Consider the following 22,539-nt stretch of genomic DNA (forward strand, 5'->3'; position numbering starts at 1 on the left):
CATTCAGCATCCAGGATAGGGAACAAGGGGTATTTCATCTCTATGAACCACTCAGACCTACAGCTTGGTCATGACTCTCCCCGCTAGGGAAGCAAGACATCCCCCAATGCACGCCTCGAAATCTCAGGTATAGGAGCCCACAATACCTCAGAATCTTTCCTTTCTCCTCCCAGAGAGTGGGACCTAACATCATGTGGCCCCACTCCACTGAGTCTCATAGAAATGTCTAGACAGAGTTGGATCCTCACACTCTGGAGCCCAATATACACAGGGACTCAGATAAGGCAAACCTAGGCACCTCAAGGGATGGTATCGCACTGCAGTCACCCTGAGCATGCTTGACCAATGACAGAAATGGATCTCTACATTACAGAGCCTCTCCAGAGCAGCCCTCCAGGCTGAAGGGACAGTAGATGCCCTCACCTCGATGGCCAGAGACACTGTGCATCTCCTAGCCTCTTGATGCCCAGGGAAGCCTTGCTACAGGATTCCTGCCCCTACATACTTAAAGCCTGTGCTGCTCAATGCTAGGGCTCCATTCTGCAGACAGGACCCTGTGAAGCCAGAAAGCACTGGGGATTCCAGGGGAACTGACCTGGGTAAGGATCCTGAATCAAAGGAGAAGCGAACACCACAGTTTAGGACAGCCTATGGCATCAGCTGCACAAGGTCAAAAGTTAGAGGTGGACACCGCATAGAGAGCTAAGGTTCCTGCTTCATCAAGAGTCCACAACCTTCTACTCATCTGGGCATCAGAATGAGGATGAGGACATAAGTGGTACTAGAAATAGGTAACTTGGGCACAGATCATGGGAACGGGAACAGAATGGCTTTGGCAGACCTTATAAAGTGCAGAGCTCACCGAGACAGAGGGGGCCCTGGAATAACTCATAGGGATAGAGGTGACCTACGCATAGCTCAAGAGGTGGCCCTAGCAAAACTCACAAGGATAGAGATGGTCCTGGAAGAACTCACAAGGACAGAGGTAACACCAACATTGCTTGTGAGGACTGTGTGGCCTTGGCAGGCCTTCTAGGGACAGAGATAGCCCCAGCATAGTTCACGGGGACAGAAGTGGCTTTGACAGTACTCTTTCAGGTCATCTGTGACTCAAGACACTCCTCTTGCTAGGAATCAGAGCTAGATGCCAAGCAGGAAGCCATACAGCAGAAGCCATACAGCTGTTGGGCTTGGAGTCATTTGCTATATGGAGGGAATCCCAATCACTCCAGTGGACAGAGGCATGTCTCATGCACCCTGCTTTCTCTGCAAGCTTTTGATGGGGAAGATGCTCACCAAGCCTCTTGGCTATGTGCTATCTCACTCCCAGTTTCTCCAGCATGTGAGTCACAGGGACTGGACAGGGGTACCAAAGCTGGTAGTGTCTTCTATGGAGCCAAGATCCTGTGCTCTTGAAGAGCTAGGTCCAGGGCCCTAGTAGCCTACCTCCAAAAGAACCATAGCCAGGTCAGGCCACCACGTGTGTTTGGCTGGGCACAAAGGAAACCTTACTGATGACGTTACCCCAAGTAGGACCTGGACAAATCTAAGAGTATTCACTTTGGAGTCTATAATTGTTACCAACAGGGGAGCCTGTGATGATCTTGGGACTTACAGAGGTGGGGGATTTAAAAGGCCTTAAGGACAAGTGACCCTGCAATCTCAGCAGGCCTCATTTGTCACTCACTGAGATCAGGGGCTGGCGAACATTTTTGGTGTGAAAACCCAAAGGCTGGTAGATCTGGAGAGGATAAAATGGTCCCTTTACCTTGGGGCTTCCAGGAGTAACCCCTGAGCGAGGCACATGGAGGTACCACATGGCTCTAAGATCCGGACGGGTTGCCATCCTGTGACTATGCATCTGTACAGCCACCTATCCCTAACAGTACAGTTGATTACATCTCTGACTGTGTAACCAGTAAGGTATAACACCCTTAATAGCAAAGTGAGTAGATTCGGGGCTGGCGGGGGCGGGGGTGGGGGCGGGGATGTAGATGCCCACTGGGAAGATAAACTGTATAGGAAAGAAAAGTCCACAGAAACACAGAATAGAGATAGCATTACTTAACACTCTAACCCATGGCTGTGATGCATGCCATCCATGGATTACAAAAATCGAAGTCCCACCTGGTGAATTTTGGTAAGCCTCATTAGAAAAAGAAGCGAGTCTATTCTATATCCATTTTGAAGGAAGGAGGGGGCAGGATGTCCTCACGAAGGCAAAGCCATGCAGGCAGGGTCACAGAATAAAACAGCTGGGACATTTATACACATTTCACCCCAAAGACCAGGCAAGTGAGTCAAATGGACCCACACAGGTGACATTAGGGTGGATGTTTTAATGAAAACCGCCTTGCTTAATGACCAAGCCTCACATCAAATTAGTTTCTAGGCTACTGAAATATCTCTGGTGTTTAGCTCATAGTGAGCTTGGGTGGAAAGTGAGCTTTCTAATTTTCTTAAAGTCACCTCTTTGGAAACCTGGTTTCAACAGAGAAAGAGCTTGCTGTCTGACAAAACTCTCTGACTGGGACCATACACGCAAAGGATGTTTTTTTTTTTCATAAAAGTGTTAAAAATAGCTTCTTTCCTGTCTGAAAATGATTAATATGCCACCCAACGGTTTCCTTCTTTCAGGCAATCTGCAAGCTCTTCGGTGGGTGGATATTTTCTTAGCCGTCTTACATGCATTTATTTATACAGTTTTTTTCTTCCCCACAATAAAATTCATACAAGGTATGATAACGAGGGATTCTTCATGCACCCCATGGCTTCACAGCCCAGAACTGGCAACTGGCACTGCAAGAGGGTGCCATGGGTGCATCCAGCCATGTGCCCTGACCCTCCTTAGCAGGTGCTCACAGCCTCCAGGTGACAGGAGGATGAAAGCCAAACTTCTATTTTCCCTAGGACCTAGTTTCCCAATGTGCCCTCTGGCACAGGCTCTCTGGATGAGATGTTCTGGAATGCAGTTCCACCAGAGGCTGGTGGCTTAGGAGCACACTAAAATACAAAGGCACCTTCATCTGTGTTAATCTTCCAGACCCGGCTAAAGCCAAACCATATCACAAAGCTGGGGCAATTATTCCTTGAGCGATGAACCGTAACCAGCAATTTGAGGAGGCACCCGAGTCCCCTCTCCCCACAGAAGCAGCCCACAGCTGCTCACTAGGCACCCCACGCTTCCTACAGCTTTCTCCTTACCTTCCTTCTTGGTGAAGGCATTTAACAAAGACTTCATTTTCCCTGTGACTTTGGCAGCGGTCCGCTCATTATATAACCCTCTCGGCGGGCAGGAAGGCTAGGCGCGCAGCCCGGCCCCTCGGAGCTGGCGCGGCTGGGACCCGGCGAGCAGTGGCGGGCGTCTGAGCGCTCTGCAGCCCCGAGCATCGCTGGGCATGCCAGACCCAGCGTGCTGGTGACAAAGCCCACCCCATATTCTGTCTGTCAGCTGGGAAGCAACTGTGCGCAGACTGAGGCTGCTCTCAGAGCCGGTTACCTCTGGCGGCGATCCTCATGTGAGCAATGCCACTCTGCTGGGCAAGCAAGCAGGGCATCGGGGAAGCAGCACCACGCAGGGTTAACATGCAGCAGGCGACTGCGCGCGAGCTGGCGGCCAGGAGACACCGGGAGGCATTTGTGAGCCGGAGCCCCAGTTATCCAAGGAAACCCGGCTGCTGCCGGGCGCTCCGTGCGCCTGTGGCTAAATATAAAGTACTGTGCTTTTTCTTTTTCTTTTTTTTCTTTCTTTCTTTTTTTTTTTTTTTTACATTTTTAAAGAAGAAGCCAAGTCTATTTGTCAGCTAGCAGATGTTGTAAGAAAGTCAAGGGGGAAATACCCACATTTCAGACAAGCCACCAAAAGATCCCTGACACCTGTGTAGGCATGTCAGGATTCAGGAATCCTGACAGTGACCTATTTCCCTTTGAAAGAATCAGACACAAGTGGCATTACTTCTCTGGCCCTCCCCATTCTGATAATGACCCTGGGAAAGCAGGGCTCCGCCTCCTGCTGCTTACATTTGCTTCTTTTGGGTGGAGGGAATGGGAAATTCACTGGCAAGGTAGTCAGTGGTAAAGCACCCCAATTCGGGGGCAGTTGGCAAAAGTGGGCCCTTCAGAGCTGTTTCCCCACATGTCTCCAGCATTCACACCCCAACAGAAGCAAGGGAAGATCTCCCCAACTGCCGCCTTGAGAAAGTTTTATCTGTACAGCAAACAAAGGCATGTGCCGGGGTGGTGGTGGGGTGGTGGCGGTCTCACTGTTGTGCCCTGCAGTGGGTAGGACAGGGAATGATCTCCACACCAGGGTGAAGGTGCTTCCAGAGCAGGAAGGAATATGAGGGTCAGGCTCCCAGTGGGGTGCATCTGCCACTGGGGCACTAATTAAGTGTGAGCCTCTGTGGTTGCTAAGAGAACAGCTTCCCAAGCCCGGGAGTTGGGGGGGGGAGAGAAAAGGAAAAGGAAGAGACAGGAAAAAGCAACTGGAACACTGAATTCAATTCCATATGGCTGACACAGTTTATGTCAACAAAAATGGCGGTGTAAGGAAGAGGAGGCTGGCATGCCCAAGCAGCGGCACCTTCCTTCCTAAGCATGCTCAGGATGGCCGGGGCTGTGCCAGGCGCTGTCTGGGTTCTGGGAAGGAGAGATTGCGCCTGATTCACTATGTGTGTCTGTGTGTGAGCTTCATGTCGGCTGAGCATTTAAACATCATCTCCATTGGGCCCACACGGTTAGTCAGCCATGTCAAAACCCGCCCGGGTGACATCCTCCCCTGTAGTATCACAGACGGGTGGCATCAAAACGGCTCCTGAGACTTGTGCTGGCTTATGCTGTATAATGCTCACTGCCGCATCATGTATGCGGCTTCTGTGTCCACTTGGACCTTCTGGGCAAGGTTGAGCAGCTTCCAGGAGGACCTCTGCTCATACTATCACCCATGATGATGTATCTTTTAGGGATAAACTAAAGATAGGGTAGGAAAGCTTCAACATGGAGGTTTCTAGATTATGGACACTGGCTGGAGGTCAGACTGGGGGGATGACAGCAGTGTCCACCAAAACAGGAAGCCCAGCTCCAGAGGCTGGGGACCCTGCCAGTCTACCCCCAAGCACATGGGCTCCGGAGACTCGGCAGAGCTCTGGGAACTCTCTGGGACACCAGCGATGCTCAGCACTTGCTCCATCTGTTGGGGATCGATTTCTTCCAGAAAGCGCAAAGCTGCACCCAAGCCAAGTTTCCTTGCCACCCACTGCTCTGGCAACTCCTTGGCCACTGTGTGGTGCAGAGAGTGTGTGCCCACAACTGTGTTGTGAAGCTAGAGGCCAGGCTTTGTGCTAGTCACCCCCCAACACAAGACCCTACACCTGACACTGACCTTTGGTGGAGGTCATATGAGAAGACCCCTTCCCAAGACGGTTGTGTGACACCCTATACCTTTTCTGAATGAAGAAGACAAACATGACAGAACCTTCTTTTCTACACTGGGTATCTGGCCTCAGATATGTCAAAAGACCAGGGATTAAGTAGGTAGGTCCCTGTCCCATCTTCCCTAGAGCAGAACCCCAAACTCCCAAACTCCAGCAAGTCAGCAGTGCCACATGGCCCACATACAAAGTCCCCAGCTGCCATCATCACCAGCGGTATATGAGGTAGCTGCTCCTTTGGGTGCATTTGCTTTCAAGTACAAACTGCTGTGGAAATGTGCAGGGCCCTGGGCTGACCAAGGAGAAGAGCTGGGAATTTTCCCAAGCGGAATCATGTCTCTACCCAGCTCCCTTAGTGCCGACAAGTCCCAACCCTAAATTCAGTGTCCCACAGGCTGTGGAGAGTGAGCTGTGCTGGTCAGGAGGGCAACAGGTGCAGAGCACGGATGGCGTGTGCAGGCAGGGGAAATAGCCAGGCTATAGATAGAAGATGATGTGACAAAGGACTCCCCTACCCTAGAATCCCATACCAAAGGATGGGATTTGGACACCTTTAGACAGCTCTTCTTCTTTACAATGCATTTTGGTCATATTCACCCTGGCAACCCTCCACCTTCTCTTGGACATCCAACTTCAGGTCCTTCTTTTCCTTGTTAAAACTAAGTCCAATTAGTGTTGCCTGTGCATGCAGGTGTCTGAGATCATCCACTGGAGCATGGCTGCACCCACAAAGAAAAATGGTTCTTCCTCACCCAGCAGCCACACACTGCTAATAGCCCTTCATGCATGGAGGGAGGGGGTGGCTCATGAGCTCCTTCCCATCCATACTGGAAGTTTGCCTAGTTTGGCCTTGCACAGGTCTTATACAGGCAACCATAGCTGCTGTGGGTTCATAGTAGCAATGGTAATGCCATGTCCAAAAGACAAGACTCCATATGCCCTCTAATTGAACATTCTTTCTGCTCTTCCTTCCATGATGTCCCTTGAGCCTTGGTGTGGGTGAGGGCGGGAAGAGGGGTTGTAACAGAGGTCCCATGCAGGGCTGGGAGCAGCCTAGATTAGAGCTGGGGTGACCCTGTGTTTTGGCAGTGGGACTGCAAGCAGGTGGGCTGGGGCAATGTGAGGACCTGTGTAATCTGGACAGACAGAGTCTTGTGTACTCAGCCAAGGGTAGGCTCTGCTGTAGAGAGCTGGGGTGTCTCATAAGACACCCTGAGAATTTCTGCTCAGGGAGTGGGCCACTTCTGATACAACCCTCCTTTCTTGCTGTCCTTGAATAACCCCAGCAACAAAGGGGTCTCTACCTGCATGTGGTGATTTTTGTTGTCAGAGGAAGGTCATGGCACCCCTATCCTAAAGAGATATTAGCTATGTACCCCACCCCCAATAATGAATCTCTCCTCTTGGCTTCAGACAACAACAAAAAAACACAGGGTGTTCATTTTATCCCTCGTCTTATGATGCAACTGCAGCCTGTGGCCTCCCAGCATGCCTGGCTGGCAGTTCATCAGCCCTGTGTGAACAAGGGACCCATGTAAGCAGCTGTGGTCTGGTTTATACTGCTGTAGCTCTGTGCCTACAAACTGTCAACAGAAAGCAAGCCCAGCCTCTCCTCTCATAGCATAGACCTGCCCACTTCATCCCCTAGGGCCTTTCACCTTCCTGCCATGGGGACCCAGGTCCCCAGTGCTGACCCAGGCTTCGCTAGAAAGTTGGGGTGGTGTTGACCGAAGCTGGTAGCAAGCCTGCAGATCCTTGGGAATCACTGGTACCATCTTTAAGGACATCAGAAACTACAGAGCAGGAATTAAAAAAATATATAATTAAGGGAGATATGGAATCCAAAAGCTGTTTCTCTTCAAGACTGCTACAGACCTTTGCTCACAGTAAGTTTTCTCATGATGGGGTCTAAGATTTCTGGAGTGTTCTGGGAGCATCCACATGCTGGAGTCCCTGAGAGACTCGCTATGGACTTGTGGAGGTTGTGCAAAGTGCCTTGCTCCTGGGGGAGCAGTTCAAAAGTCAAGGGCACCAAGAAGGCACTTCCTTCTGTTTTTCCATTTTGCCTTTAGTGGCAGGGTCTCACTCAGTAGCTCAACCTGGCCTGGAACTCCCCATCCTCCTGCCTCAGCCTCCTGAGTGTGCACCCCCACATCTACAAGCTTTCCCTCCACCAACCTGATTTATTCTGGATGACAGAACAGGGGCAGTACATGATATGCAGATGGAGAATGGGAGCCTAGAAATGCAACCATGGAGCTGTCGACCTGAACTCTGGTCCTGCAGGAGGTGAGTGCCATTAGTGTCTGGGACCACTCAATGTCCATACATACTTAAAAAAAAATCAGACCATGACTCTGCAATCAGTTCTCAGAAGAGTGACCCCTGAATGAGTCCCAAACCACCGGTTTCTCTCCACTCCACAGCCTGCATGGCCAACAGCCTGTGTCCCTACACCCACCCTGGCCATGGGACTTCCTCTCAGAAACTCACTAAGCCCTTCATTTCCATGTCTCTTGACAGCTGCCTGACAACAGGCTGAAAATAATTTTACTTCTTGTACAAAAAAGGCTCTCCGTGCATCAGAACATTTTGAGGCTCTCAAGTCCTGGCAGGGAGGATATGGCAGGTGCCACTAGCACGTGGTGAGACTCGGAAGTGCTTACTGCTGGTAACAAGCGTGTCTCCCCTTACTGTGGCTTCGGTAGGGGGTGTGGGAGCCAGGCAGTGTGGGCTGAGGCACTGTCCTCTGCAGCCATGGGCTAGCTGGTTAGGCCCTTCCTCAACCCTCAGTTTCCCCACTGGCAGAACTGGAGTAACTTAGCAATTCCCAGTATTTGGCTGTGGGGTTACCCGAGTTCATGTTTGCAGGGCCAAGCAAAGTGTTCCAGCATACAGAAGCACTCTGGAAAAGACTCACCCAGTGGGTAGTGAGTCTCTGTGACTCCAGAAAAGCCACCTCCCTCTTTGTACTTGTTTCTGAAAAAAAAAAAAAGTCCCTAGAGCTGCCTCATGAAAGGTGGCAAGGGTTCAAGTATACTTCTATTTGCAGCAGTACTGTCAGCAATGGCTGAGTGATATGGGTCATTAGAACATGTGTAATGGAATCTGAGGACATGACTTAGTTTGCTTAGCATGCACAAAGCCCTGGGTTCAACCCCTAGCACAGCACAAAGCCGGCATGGTTGATAGACTTTACACCAGCAATCCCAGCACTCAAGGGATGAAGGCAGATGGATCAGGATTCCAAAATTATCGGAAACTCTACAGTAAGTTTGAGGCCAGCCTGGGCTGCATGACACCCTGCTTCAAAACAACAACAGTAAGATCCCAACCAAACCACACTGTAAGTCAGAAAGTGGAAAGGTGGCCGATGATCCCCTCCCACACACTGAAAGACATACACCCTCACTAGCATATCCAAATGCCTTTGCTGCCTTTGGAGGTGTTGCCCCCTCCAAGATTCTTCCCTGGCTGACCCTGTCATTGGAGACACTGTCCTTCGGGATTCCTAGTGCACCAGTAAGCCCTCTGGGATTTTCATGGTGCTAGAAGATGCTAGTGTTTCCTCTTCCCTTGCAAACTGGGAGTTGGGAATTCCCAACATACTGGAAACTCAATGAATGAGTGAAGACTCCAGCTCCCACCCATTGGGTTCCAGGAACAGTAAGCTGATCTGTCTCCTGTCCTTTTTAAGTGGTGCAAATAACAGCCAGCCCCTTGCTCTGCCCCACCTCCACCCAGGGCTTGGGCTGAGGCATGCCATGCTGCCACACCAAGCAGCTGCCTGGGGACCTGGGAAGGCCTGTGCAAGAGGGCTGTGAGGATGTTCCTGTCCTTACCTCAGTTACCAGAGTCCTCACAGTGTCTATGGAGTTGCCCGAGGCCTTACATTGCTTTCTGGGAGAAAGCCAGGGCCTGTCCTTAGCTTCTAGTGGCACTCACTCAGCTGATTTGAAGGGACATTCTGATATGGTGGAGCACACTGTGATTTGGTAGCAGATGCAGAACCAGGTTCCACATGGAGTCTGCTTGGTGCCACTGCTTCTGAATCTGTCATATCTGTGGACTACAAGGAAGATGATCTGCCAAGCAGCTCATAGCTCACCCTTTCCCCTCTTCTGCCTCCTTGGCTACAGTGTCCTCTTGCTGACTACCAAGGCTCTGGTTGAAGAAGCCCAGGAGTTTGGATTCTCAAGGGTCCTGACTCCTAGAGGGAAAACTGGTCCAGCAACCCTGAGTACACCTCTTACATCTGGAACAGGACTTCCTGGGTTCAACTGTCACCCCTAGAACTGCATTAGCTGCAGAAAAGTCTCTGAGCCCCAGAACTCTGCACCAGCCATTGTGCTTTTGGGGACTATGTAGGGGTGGGTTACCTGCTGAGCACAGAGCTCCCACATTGCAATCAGGAACTGTCACATAGTTACAGATGAAGTCGGACATGGCTGTTCATCACAGAGGTGACTGTGACAACGTGTTGGGGACAGGCCTCAGGGCGTGCCAGGGACAGATTTCAAGGCCTCTAAGTCTCCCTAGAAAGCTGAGTGACCACCTATGTAAATAACAGGGGGCAGTTTAACTAGGTACTCTCCCAAGGCAGGATGATGCTCTCTCAGTCACTGCAAATGTGACTTTACATTAAACACCCCAGGAGCCTCTTCTAGGGAAACCTGCCTCAGCCAGCACAAGGCTATGTTCTGAGGATGCACTGAGGGTGGGTACTGAGGGCATGCTGGGTATGTGCATGAGACTCCATGCTTTCCTTCAACTCAGGCCTGAGACCTCAAAGTACCAAGCCTCCCCCACCTCACGTGGTACCACCAGAAGAGAAGAAAATGTCAGACTTCCCAGCCTGTGGCACATCAAACCTTGGTGCCCTGATGCCATCTTTATTTTCCACCTAAGCATCCCAAGGTTCTACTCCATTGGTCCTTACTCCAGGGGAAGAGGGCAAGGTAGAGAGAAGCAGGGCTGCAGAGGCAGGGGAATACCTGAGCAGCTTTCAACCCTGGCACAGAGGCTTCTCTGTCCCCTAGTCTGACTGAGGCCCATGTGGGAGCTGAGAGGAGCAGGAGAAGCTCCCGAGGGTCTCAGTGACCCACCAAACCCAAGCTCCACCAAATGTCAGGAAGAAAATGTACAAGGCGTAGGACTCTGGGCCAGTGGGGTCTGACTGGAGCAGAGAAGCAGAGGCAGATGCAACCGGGCAGGTGGGGGCCAGAGCCCTAATCTTCCAGCCCAACCCTACCAAATTCAGACCTCACTTCCTTTTCTCGTAGCTCCAGATAACTGCAATTTGAATATTAGTAGGCAAAGTTTCTCCATCTCACGGTAATTGGTGAATGAGTCATACCCACATAAATAAGGCCAGATATTAAAAGGCATCTCAGCAGTAACACGGGGTTAGCTTTGTACAAAGATGTGGGTGTCTGCGGCGTCTGCACCATTTCTGGCAGAAGTCACTAAGGGGCTCAACTTTTGGAAGATGCATGGCAGCCAGGGTTAGTGGTGCCTCCAAGGAATGGAGTTAGGAATTAGCCTGGGCCTGGCTGGGTTGAACAGGTGCTGAAGGGCCAGGTGGGAACTAGGGGAAAGCCTCTTGCATGTAACCTGGCACTGTCTTGGGCTGTGTCCAGGGCCACAGCCAGCAAAGGGGCTCTGGGCCTGAGGTGGGCTGACCAGAGAGAGGCAACAGAGACTGGGATACATTTTGAAAGGATCCTAGGTGTCAAATGGTGCTCAGCCAATCAGGCCCACCTTGCCCTGCCTGCTCAGGAGCTCTGCACTCAGCCCCTAAGGCAGGTAAAACTCACTTCCTGATCCCATTCTGGATTCAAACATCACCTCCTCTTTCTCGCTGGACCCAGCCAGCACCCTTTATCAGGCCAAATCTTTTCCCATATAGTCCTGTCTCCAAGCCCTGGAATCTTATCGTAGACAGAGGACATGATCAGGTTTCTGGCATCTGCCTGGAGCAGAAGACCCTACCTGTTTGGCTCTACCAGGAGAGCACTAGAGTCCTGCCTTCCTTCAGGAACCCCTCCCCCAAAATGGAAGGACGCCTGAAGGTCCCCTATAGACTTCAGAGAGACAAAGATAGCTGTCTGCAGGGAGTAAGCCAATTACCAGCAGCACTGATTAGCAGAGTACAGTCCCCAGCCTGGGAGCCAAGTCCCTTCAGCCGCCCTCCTTCCCCAGCCTCCAGTCCTGATGGGTCCTTCTGTCCAGCTCCCAGGAATTCATAGAATTTGAGCCTGGGGCTGGCAGACAGGCATCAGGGGTCAATGTGTGGCCCAAAGTGGGATGACAAGATATAGTTTCCTCATCTGAATAGAAGGGAGCCCCCCAGTCCCACCTCTTAAGGTCCCTGAGTGTCCTAAAGGACAGAAAGCCTAGGAAGGGCTTTAAGACCCAGAGACTGGACTCACCCTCAGCCTTTCTGGAGATGGCAAATGGGCACTGAGCCCACCTAAACTATGTAGCTCAGCATCTTCCCGTCACAAGCATGTGGCATGGGCTGCCTGCCACTAGCCTCCTTGGCAGGAAGCCTTACCCAGGGACTCCAGAGACTCGGGCAGGTATTCCTCTGCATATCCAACATATAATCAGGTCCTGAATCCTGCCCAGGGCTGCATGGTAGAGAGCTGACCCTTGCATGGTTTGCCTGCTTCTCCATATGGGGCACACAGGCCCAGCTCTTAGCTACTAAGGAGAATTGAGGCTTCCCAGCCACCATTGTTATGGCCGGACTCTCAGGGGCCCCTAGGAAGGACTTTGCCTATAGAGCCACCCTGCCCTAAACAGCCACTCTTTCCTTCTCATAGCTCCTTACCACATCCTGGAGAATAAAGCTGTTGTAGGATCCAGGGCCACACTGAGGGGCCACTGTGGCTTCATGACACCAAGCAACAGCCACCAGCACAGCAGCTGAGACTATCAAGTAGAAAGAGAGCAACCTGGCCTCCACACTGAAGGCTAACACCCCTAGTTCGTGTGCTGAAGCCCTGTTGTTTCATGTGATGGTATCTGTAGATAGGGATGTTGGAGAAGGTTAGGGTTAGGTGAACCCACAAGGAGGGGATTCATGATTCATGGTCTTCTGAGACGAGACACCAGAGGATCTCTCTCCCTCCACTTCTGGACTATGTGGTTCCCCAGGCTCTTGAATAGTCAGGTGAATAAGCCTCATTTTTTTCTTTACAAAGCTAACTGGCCTCCAGCATCTTGTTAGTAACACAGATGAGCTACTACAGAAACCATCTTACATTCCATTCTAACCATTCATTATTTTTCCTTCACTGAACATATCAGAAATTGAAGTCATAATATTTGAGAATTCATACTGCCTTTCTTCCTCAGCAAAGGGTCTGTCTTAATCACCATTGTACCAGGCCCACTCCCTTCAAGGATGCCTTCAAGTGCTTACCCAATAAACAAGTAGATAAAACTGAAGGCTTTCCCCCCACCTCACCCTAGGCTTCCTGAGTAACTGAGCCTTTCATTATGACAGCTAACCGTTTCTAGAATTCACACCAGGAATGCTGGACAGTGGGTGAGGTGTCTGACGGAAGTAACATAAAGGCTCATCTGGCCTCATGGGTTTAAGGTATAGTCTATCCTGGTGGGGAAAAGCATGGCAGCAGGAGTGTGAGGCAGTGCTCACACACCATCCATAATCAGAAAGCTGAGGGAGACGAACGCTGGTGCTCAGCTCGCTTTCTCCTTTTCATTCAGTCCAGGACCCCAGTCACATCGAGGGTGGGTCTTCCTCCTCAGTTAAACCTCTCTGAAAAAAATCCTCTCAGATGCACATGGAGGTGTCTCCTAGATGATTCTATCCACACTTGGTCAAGATCAATGCTCCCACATGGCAAAATGCTCTCCTTTGTGTATCTGCTGACTTCCAATTCCACCTTAGACACTATCAGATGCTGCACAAACTGTATTTGTTCTTGCTGCACGAACTGTGTTCTGATATCTTCCTCCAAAGAGTTTTGAGTTTTTCTAGCTATAAATAAAATTACCGGCAGAATGTCCTTTTCTATTGAAGGCTGTTAAAAGGTTCTTTTGGAGTGGTCTCTACTGCTTTGGTCTTGGGAGGAATCCTGACTCTGATCTCCCTTCTGGGATCCCTGGAGGCAGCTCAAGGCAGGACCCACTTCTCCACTGTTGCCTCTGCAATGGAAACCCGTGACATCTCCCTGGACTCGTCAAGTTAAAATTGCTGATTTCTATTGGACCCTTCAGTTCTTGCCCTGTACACATGGTGGCTCAGGAGCCTGTCAGAGATTGGAGGGAAATCTGGGTGCAGATTTTTTGGGGTGTTCCTCTTTCTAGGAACTCTCTCTCCTACTTCTAGCCACATAGACAACTCTGACCTCAATGTCCAAACCCGGAATCCTCAAGCCAGTGAGACCCCACTATCTTTCAGGGTTTCTCCTGAGTGCTTCCCTTCCTTTGGGTGCCCAGTACCTCTATGTCTATCTACTTTAGGCTACTCAGGAGTGGCAAGTGGTGTGTATGCACACCTCACCCCTGTTCTTAGGGGTAAGGTTATATGATATGAGTAACTTGGCCTCCAACCACAGGGGCAGGAAGGGAAACAGCCTTCCCAGGGCCTCTGCTCCCTACCATGAGGTTTCCTACATTACCAGGAAAGAGCACAGTCATGGAGGGGACTTTACTATGACAAATGAATCCAATTACTTCCTATCCAAGGATCCTGGGAGACCAGAGGTGAGGACTAGTGGAAAGGAGATCTTACTGTTCAGATTGCTGTATCTGTCAATCAGAGCTTATAAGGTGGGGCACGGACTGCATCTCAGCTGGTAAAGTGCTTGCCTAGCATGCACAAGGCCCTGGGTTCCAAGCCCACTCCAGTATAAACCAAGGATAGTGGTACATGACTGTAAATCCAGCACTTGAGAGGTAGAGGCAAGAAGATGAGGAATTCAAGGTCACAACCAGCTCTACAGAAAATGTGGGGCTGGCCTAGGCTATATGAGAATGAGGTGCAGAGACTGCCAGAAGACGGAATGCTCTTGAAGTTGCTGGGAACTGGTTCTGGAACTCAAATCAACTTCTCCTTACTGGATCCAAATGCCAGTTGTATTTTGGGACCTAAACAAGCACCACGGCTGATTTAACCTTGAAGCAAATCCATTCCAGGGCTGCACTCGTGGTCTGGTTAATATTACATGCCACTGGCATCAAGAAAGCCCTGAAGCTCAGGGAGGAACAGGGGACACTGGGAGGACTGATCAGCACCTTGAGCAGTAAGAGACTTAAGGCAGGGAGGGCACATGCCCACATAGTCATAGATCCATACTGGGCGATGCTGTGGGATGGACTTCATTGCTGAAACTCTGGCCCCAGGCTCCCTGCAGTGGCTTCCCACAGTAGAGCTGGACTCACTTCTACCACCATGGAGTATTAAGCTAAGAAATGTCCCAACTATTGTACAAAGTGTCTGTTGGTAGAATCATGGCTCACCTAGAAGACCCACACACACACACACACCACACACCACACAATAGGAAGCCAGGCAAGTTGACAGGCACCTGTGTGTGCTCCTGATACACCCACTGTTGTGTGGGGCAGTCCTGGTTCAAACAGGGCTGAAATGCTCTCAAGAAGGGCCCCAGAGATGGTCTGGAGGCTCAAGTTCAAGGCAGTAACTGTGGGGATATTACAGAGAACCTATCCAGGTTTGTCTTGTGACAAGGATCAGCTGTGTCCCTGAACCAAAGTCCTTACTCCCTCTGGGCCTCTGTATCTTCATGGGTAAGTGAGACTCAGGCAGCTTGTTGCATAAAGTCCCTTCTGGCTTTAGGAGCCAGGGAAACTGGGCACAGTGGTGGGTTTGCAGAGCTGTGCCAGGAGCTTGCATGCACTCCTAAGTGAGGTATAGGTTACCATCCTCCAGCCAGCTAATGGGACCCTAGGGTTGAGGAGCATATATCTTGAGTTTTATAGAAGCTGGCTCCTCTATGCAGCTAGGGGAAGATGCCAAGACATGCCTAAAGCTGAAAGAGGAGGCCTGGGAGAGAGGCAGACAGCAAGGTCCAACAGTCAGGTGAGGGATATCCTCCATGTGATGCTACCGGAAGTTCTCCCTTTAGCCACATACACGCCTCACCAACCCTCCAAGGAGAGTCCAGGAGGAAAGCCTGCAACCAGACAAAAGCATCTCACAGGCAATCGTTACAAGGAAGATTCATGCCACCCAGGGACTGTCCAAAACAAAGGAGGGTGTCCCCAATAGGGACATCTTCAGAGTTTGTCCTGGATTCACTGGCACATTGGTATTGGGCCAGGCCACTCAGACCCCATGAGAGTGACCTGGCCCTAGCATGGGGTTCTGCTCACTTGCACAGGGATAGGATGAAGTGGGAAGAGTACCTTGGCATGGAAAGTGACAAAGGTAGAATCTGTGTCACCTTGTCTCCCTCTGACAGTGATTGAAGATTGGGCAGGCAGAGGAGCCTTTCTGTCTCCCTGGATGCATTTTGCCCTGAGTTGAGAGTTTCTGAGAATGGTTTGGCTAGGGTGGCCTCTGCCACTTCTGATAACATTTTAGAATCCTGAGGTGTCCATTGCATGGGCCTCAGCCTGCTCCAGCAGGTGTTGGACATAGAGAACTGGGTCTAAAGTTGTAGATTATAGGTCTATGCTCAGAGCAGGGGCCATAACATAGACCTATAACTGAGGCACATGGAACATCCCAGTGGTGATTTGATTCGCAGTTGGAGTTGAAGCTAACATTTCATGGGCACTGGAGAGGCCCACAGAGGAAGCTGTACAGGCTTCTTGTGGCCCAGAGATAGTATTTAAATGGGGTGATGTCATACACAGATGTGAACACCGCCCTCCCCCAAATTCATGTTTCAAGCTTTGGCTTCTACATTTGGAATGAGACCCTTTACAGGTGTGGCTGGGTTAGAATGGGTCATTAGCTTGAGCTCTTGTCACATATGATCAAGGTCTTTATAAGAAGAGGAGGTCAGGACAGGAACACATAAAGGACAGCTACATAAAGACGTGGGAAGAAAACACAATGAGCAAAGGAGAGAGGCTTCAGGAGGAGCCAGCCCTGCAAGCCTTAATCATAGACTTCCAGCTTCTGGGATATAGGATGATGGACATGTGTCATTGAAGCCCCTGACTAAGTGCTTTTTTCCAACAGCCCAGGTAGGGTAGAAAGTGCTCACACAGTCCTATAGTGTGTATGGTTCATTGCCTCTGAGGTGAGACACTGGTCCTGGACTCAGTGCTGAAGCTAAAGGCTGGACTTCCTCTTCATGAGCTATTGTCTTCATGCCTATCTTGGGTAAGATGGCCTCATCGCATTCCACCTCATCTTGAAGACGCAGCTCCGTGCTTCTGCACCAACAGCACAGGTCCCCATGGGCAAAAGCCCCCAAGGGTGTAAGCCTGCACACCTCGCCTATCTATAGCCAGCCCTTCTTCCAGCCCCAGTGTTCTGGCTGATAGGATGTCCACTACATCAGTCCCACACCCCAAGGAGTGCTCCATTTTTCTATCTGGGTCAGCAGCACAATCCAGGAAGCACGCTCTCCTTGCTCACTGCCACCTGATGTGGCTACACATTTGTCCCAAGCAGATGGGGGAGGGGTGAGAAGTTTCCTGCCCCTGAACTTGGTCCTGCTGGTATTACCAGGGATGTGGTTAAAATATGGTGAGAGCTTCTGCACCTGACATGGCCCCATGTGCAGCACGGGACAACTCCAGCACCTGCGGAAGGACAGACCTTGAAGCCTGCCTTTCCTTCCCTCACAGCCAAGAATTTTTGGCCCCATGCCACAGCTCTGCACTGTCCCAGGTGACATTATATAATGTCCCCAGAGGCTTCTTGCTGTCCTTTTCAGGCCAGGTTCCTCAGAGCTGGGTGAGATGCAATTGGACTCTTTGTTTGATCAGTAGTATGCTAGGACATCTTTGTGCCTATGGAGCTTGCTTGCTTCTCTGAGTTCATCCTTTTCTCAGAAGGAAACTGCAGGCCAAAGGACCAAAACGTGCTTATGGCTAAGGCAAATTGCTCTCCTGGAAGAACTAATTAGCCACCAGTAGTAAATTTCCCTTTAAAAATAAGATATTCCAGAGAGGTGCCTGTGCTCTTCTTTTTACCTATCAAACCACTGAAACAATGGACCCCAAGGCATTGAAATTTCTAAAGGTGTCTCACACTGGAGAAGAGAAAGGCTGAAGCCTGGTGCCAGCCAGAGGGGGAGCTTGTCTCCCAGAGAGATCTCACAGAGTTCTGAGAACTTGTCAGATCAATTTACAGGAGTGACTGGAGCTGACAGTGATGGGTCAGTGACAGGTGGGACCACACCTTGGCCAGGATTGCTTAGCTATGCACACCTGCTGCCCTCTGTTTAAGCCTGAACCTCATGTCCAGACCCTGAACACAGACTTGGGAGTCTCTGGACCTCTTTGTCCCTCTTCCCAATGTGGCCGCAATGAATGACTCTCCTCTCTGCTTTTCTTTTAGTTGTCTCTTTAATTGGCCAACTGAGGATGAGCCACCAAGCCTGAGCTATTAAAACTCTTAGAGAGAGCCCAGGCTCTAACTCTAATAGCTCCAGTAACAGTGCCAAAGCCAGAGGTCATCCTTCTAGCAGATGCCAGAGACAATAATCCTGATGATATTAGAATGGAGTTCTTTCCTGCTTCTGGAACTTCCCTAGGTGGGGCAGCAAGCCACCAGCTCAGAAGGTGCTGTCTACTGGCTAGCTGCTGACTCTGGTCCTCTTGGGTGACCTCAGGAAAACTGTGATGGGTTTTTGGCGAGTGATGCCATCTTGGCAACCATGGACAAGGGTGGGATGCAGAAAGATCCTATCATTCATACAGAGTGTTCCCAGAGGTCTGAACAAGGATGGCAGGTAGCAGACTGGGATCCCCGTATGGAACAGAATATATGTTCCGAGTAACAGAGGGGCACCACAAAATTAAGAATTGCAGGCAGGCCCTTAGTGAATGAATAAACATCTCCCATAATTACAGAGCTGAGAAACAGGAGGAGCAGAACAAAGGCGGAGAGACGAGCGTCCCAGCTGCTTGCTGCAGGGCTGAAAATAGATACCCACTGGAGAAGACTGGACGCCACAGGGCGGAGTTGTCGTCTGTGAGCTTCCTGCAGTCAGACAGCATCAAGAGCAGAGGGCAGGAGGGCCACTGAGGAGGAGACTCCTCATCTCAAAAGACATTGGGATAATCCACACACATCCTGGGAAAGCCCTTGGCAGATGTAGAATGACTGAGACTGAGACCAGTCTTTGCCTTCAGGAGGTAGAGCAGGAAAGCTAGCTAGAGTCTGCAATGCAGCTTCAGGTTGGCAGAGCCACCATGCACAAAGGTGACAAAGAAGATGATGGGGGCTTTTAGAGGAGGCAGAAAGCAAAGACCCCACCCTTCTCGGGTACTCTGTGAAGAGGGGGTTCTGAAACCACAACATCTCAGGTTATTGGCCACATATTCTGGATCAGCTGCTTACAGCCCACCCTTGTCTTGGAATCCACACATGCAATAGTCCAGTGTTGGCCTGTCTAATGGCTACATCAACCCAAGGGAGGACATGATATCATGCCATGACTTCAGGAGGAGACCTTAGCTTAAAGAGATTAAACAGCCTGGCCTAGACCCATAGCTCCACAGTCGGCTCTTGGGAACACCATTATGCCATCCTTCCTACCATCTGTAAGACTGTTGGAATAGGATCCACCCTTGGAGGGTGTTTGTTACACACCTAGAAAAAGGGACTCCTAAGGACTAGGACAGCTCTGCCCACATGAAACTGAACAAGAATTCAGCACTGGCATGGAGCTCAACTCTGCTTAGTGGGGTAGACACACCCATCTCCAGGACTTAGTGGCTTTTCTTGGAATCCCATAACCTCATCAGCCTTCCTCTGGACCCTTTTCTGCCCTGCACCCCCTCTGCATGGTACAGGCCTATAAAGACCCCAGAGAAATGGAAGCACAGGGCTTGTACTCAAGGCCTCAGCTGGGCAACAGTGTCCCTCCATCCAAATCTGAGCACAGTCATGTTCAGAGCTGTCAGTGGACTTTGATGAGACTCTGAGGATGGGTCCCCCAAATGTGGCCTTGCTGAGCAGGGTGGTAGAAGGTTTGGCAAAATCAGGGCCTCTGCTGTGTTTTTAAGGAAGAAAGAAAGGAAGGAAGGAAGGAAGGAAGGAAGGAAGGAAGGAAGGAAGGAAGGGAGGGAGGAAGGAAGGAAGGCCAGGAAGCACAGGCGTTAATCCTCGAATCTACTGTCAGTGTTAAAAATAAGGGGGGGGGGGGCTGTGCCAGGCTGCCAGGCAGCCTGCGAGGAGTTCCACTCACACCAACATTTTTAATTAATTTTAAATTGCTCTGGAAAGGGGGCAGCGCTGAGGACCTGCCAGAGTGTTCCCTCATGCTCAACAGCAGCCCCTACCAGACGCTGCCTCTGTGCCCCGAAGTCTCCGACCTCCAGCTGCAGCCTCTGATTAATTCAGCTAACAACTCCAACTCACAAACAGGGTGATCAACGCTGCACTCACCATGGGTTTCTGAGCTCTGCCTGGGTCCTCTGACTTTCAGGATGGGCCCAGGGCCTGCCCAGGACAGGCTCAGGGACTGGCCTTAGTAGTGAGACCTAGGTTGGAGGGAGGTCACCCCACCGTGGCACAGTTTGGAGCTCCAGCCAGCTAGGCCAGGTATTGCTTTCTTGTCATGCTTGGACTGCTGCTAGGAGATAGCGCTGAGCAGGCAGGGTGGGTCTATGTCCATCCCTAGTGGCTAAGAGAGTTTGAGGCCCACTGGTCTCCATTTTGGAGTAAAGGAGACAGGAGAAGGAGGATCCCTTGGGACCGTGCATCCCTGTGCAGTCTTGGTGACAGTAATATCCTTCCCATTTCCTAAAAAAGCCAGGCAGGAGCTTGGACTGTCTTGTGAAATCTCTCAATTTTTAAATACTAGTAAATCATTTCCTTCCTTTTTTTTTTTTTTTAATCCAAATGTTCCTTACAGTTTAAGATCTGCCCACAGTCACCGGGAATTGGAGCCGGGTATTTGAAAAATAGACATCTTTAAAGCTTGTTTTCTCTCTGATGTGCCCAGAGAGGACAAATAGGTATTCCTGTCTATTGGGGCACTCCTGCCAAGCCCAGCATTCCCAAGACAGCTACGGGTGGCCTTGGTGTAGTTTTTCAAAGTTAATTCCATGGGACCCTGGTCACTCTCAAGGCAGAATGTGTAATTCAGGTTCCATGAGTCATAGGAAGTTAGGTAGCTGTTTATTATGGGACTTATCAGGACCTTACATATTTTCAAACACTTCATGATACACTAGAAGCATTGGTCCCAGACCTGTGTCTCTCAGGGTAGCTGTGAAACTCACTAGAATCTAGAATGTCAAGAACAAGTAGGACTGGACCTAGCTTAAGGGGCTCAGTCAGAGGCACATGCACCCCAATCATGGACAATGCCTTGAATGGCAATGGCACAAATTTGAACTCAGAACAAGAGCCTGGGATGTGAGTTGACACCAAGCCACTGACCTGCACAGGACTCTGGGAAAACAGTTAAGTGAGCCACAGGACAGGAGCTCAGGTCTCTGCCTAGCAGCCATACACAGCATTCTTAGGAGAAACTGAGCGTGGCTCAGGAAGGAGTTGGTGACCTCTCAAGGACTTGTTCTGAGCCTTGGTAATGTCAGACCTGGAGCATACAGTGTGCTGTTATCAGGGACTAACACCCCAAGGGGAGGCGCGAGTGAAGACAGACGAAGGTTCAAACCCATAGTCCATACTCCCTCCACCAGCCATCTCAGGATGCTCAAGAGGGCTAGACATGGGCCCCCCTAGTCCAGGGGCAGGTGAAGACATGCCAGGAGAGAAGGACCTGCAGGCTAGTCTATCCTAGATTCAGGCCTCAATTTTCCCCTTCTGTAGAATTGGAACCCAGAGCTCACCATGTCTGAAATTCACATACCCAGAGTAGCCAACTTTGAGCACCAGGTATCTTTCCTTTAGTGAAAGGAGATACCTTGCTCTCTGATCCTTTGGCTACTTGGAGCTGAAGACTGAGGTCAAAAGGCTTGGCCAAAGGGAACTTCATTGGTGTCCCATATAGCTGGGATGGGCTGAGTTGGGACTAGCCACTTGAACTACACCTATGAAGCAGGTCTGTGCTTTAGGAAGCTGGGTTTCAGAGTACTGTGATCTCCCAAGGTCCATGACAACTGAATGGTAAAGATAGGCCAGGTGGGGCCCAGGGATCAAAGGCCCTTAGATCTCCATGTTGTCAGCAAGGGTAGCTGAAAGCTCCTGACCCTTTGCGTCACCTAGGGAAGTGCTGGAGAGCCCACATCCCTGCCCTAGGGAAGCAGAGGCCTCAGGCACACTCAGGGGGTCCTGGTACCTGCACTGAGGTTCTAGGGTATATGAGGAGAGTGTTAGCACCTCACACAGCCTATGGAGAGAAATACAACCTGGAAAGCATAGCTGGAGAGACTACGGTGCCAGTACCCTTAGGAGTCTCAGCTTTCAGAGCATAATATTCAAGGTCCTGGGGAGATGATGGGATTGGAGCACTGAGCTTCAATCCAAATACCCTCCTCCAAATACCCAAGGACCAACCAGTCCACCAGAGTCCCATGAGGCTGTATATCTTTGCCAAAGCCTCCCAAAAGGTAGTAAAAAAGGCAAAGACCTGAGGTGACATGGGTCCCCAGTCCTGCAGCACCACTCCTGTTTCACAATAGAGAGTTCTGTTGGGCTGTCTCCTACAGTGTCTCATCTAAGGGGCATGTGTGGCCTGCAGTCTGCAGCCTGTGGGTGAGCCCTGACAACTGCTTGCTTCCCGTTATGAGGACAGAAGGCCATGTCACAGTGGAGAGGTCTTTGAAGGGCCTCTAGGCCTCTGACTTCAGCAATGGCCACAGGCTGTGACTCCTAACAGCAAGAAAGTATAGTATCAAGTGTTCAAGCTATAAGCCCAGGTCATAGAGCATCAGGGCTGAGTTCCCCCAATAAGGATCCAGGTGAACATCCCCATCATCTCCAGTTCCAGAGCCTCTTTGTATCATCAGCTTGTAA

At 50.6% G+C, this 22,539-nt stretch overlaps 1 protein-coding gene across 3 annotated transcripts in view; it reads right to left on the reverse strand.

Moving 5' to 3' along the window:
• The window catches only part of Shank2 (SH3 and multiple ankyrin repeat domains 2), a 443,211-nt gene that overhangs the window by 250,511 nt on the left and 170,161 nt on the right, over positions 1 to 22,539 (reverse strand). The window lies entirely within an intron of this gene.

This window comes from Cricetulus griseus, chromosome 3 (assembly GCF_003668045.3).
Source record: "Cricetulus griseus strain 17A/GY chromosome 3, alternate assembly CriGri-PICRH-1.0, whole genome shotgun sequence".
In the NCBI taxonomy this organism is placed as follows: Eukaryota; Metazoa; Chordata; class Mammalia; order Rodentia; family Cricetidae; genus Cricetulus; species Cricetulus griseus.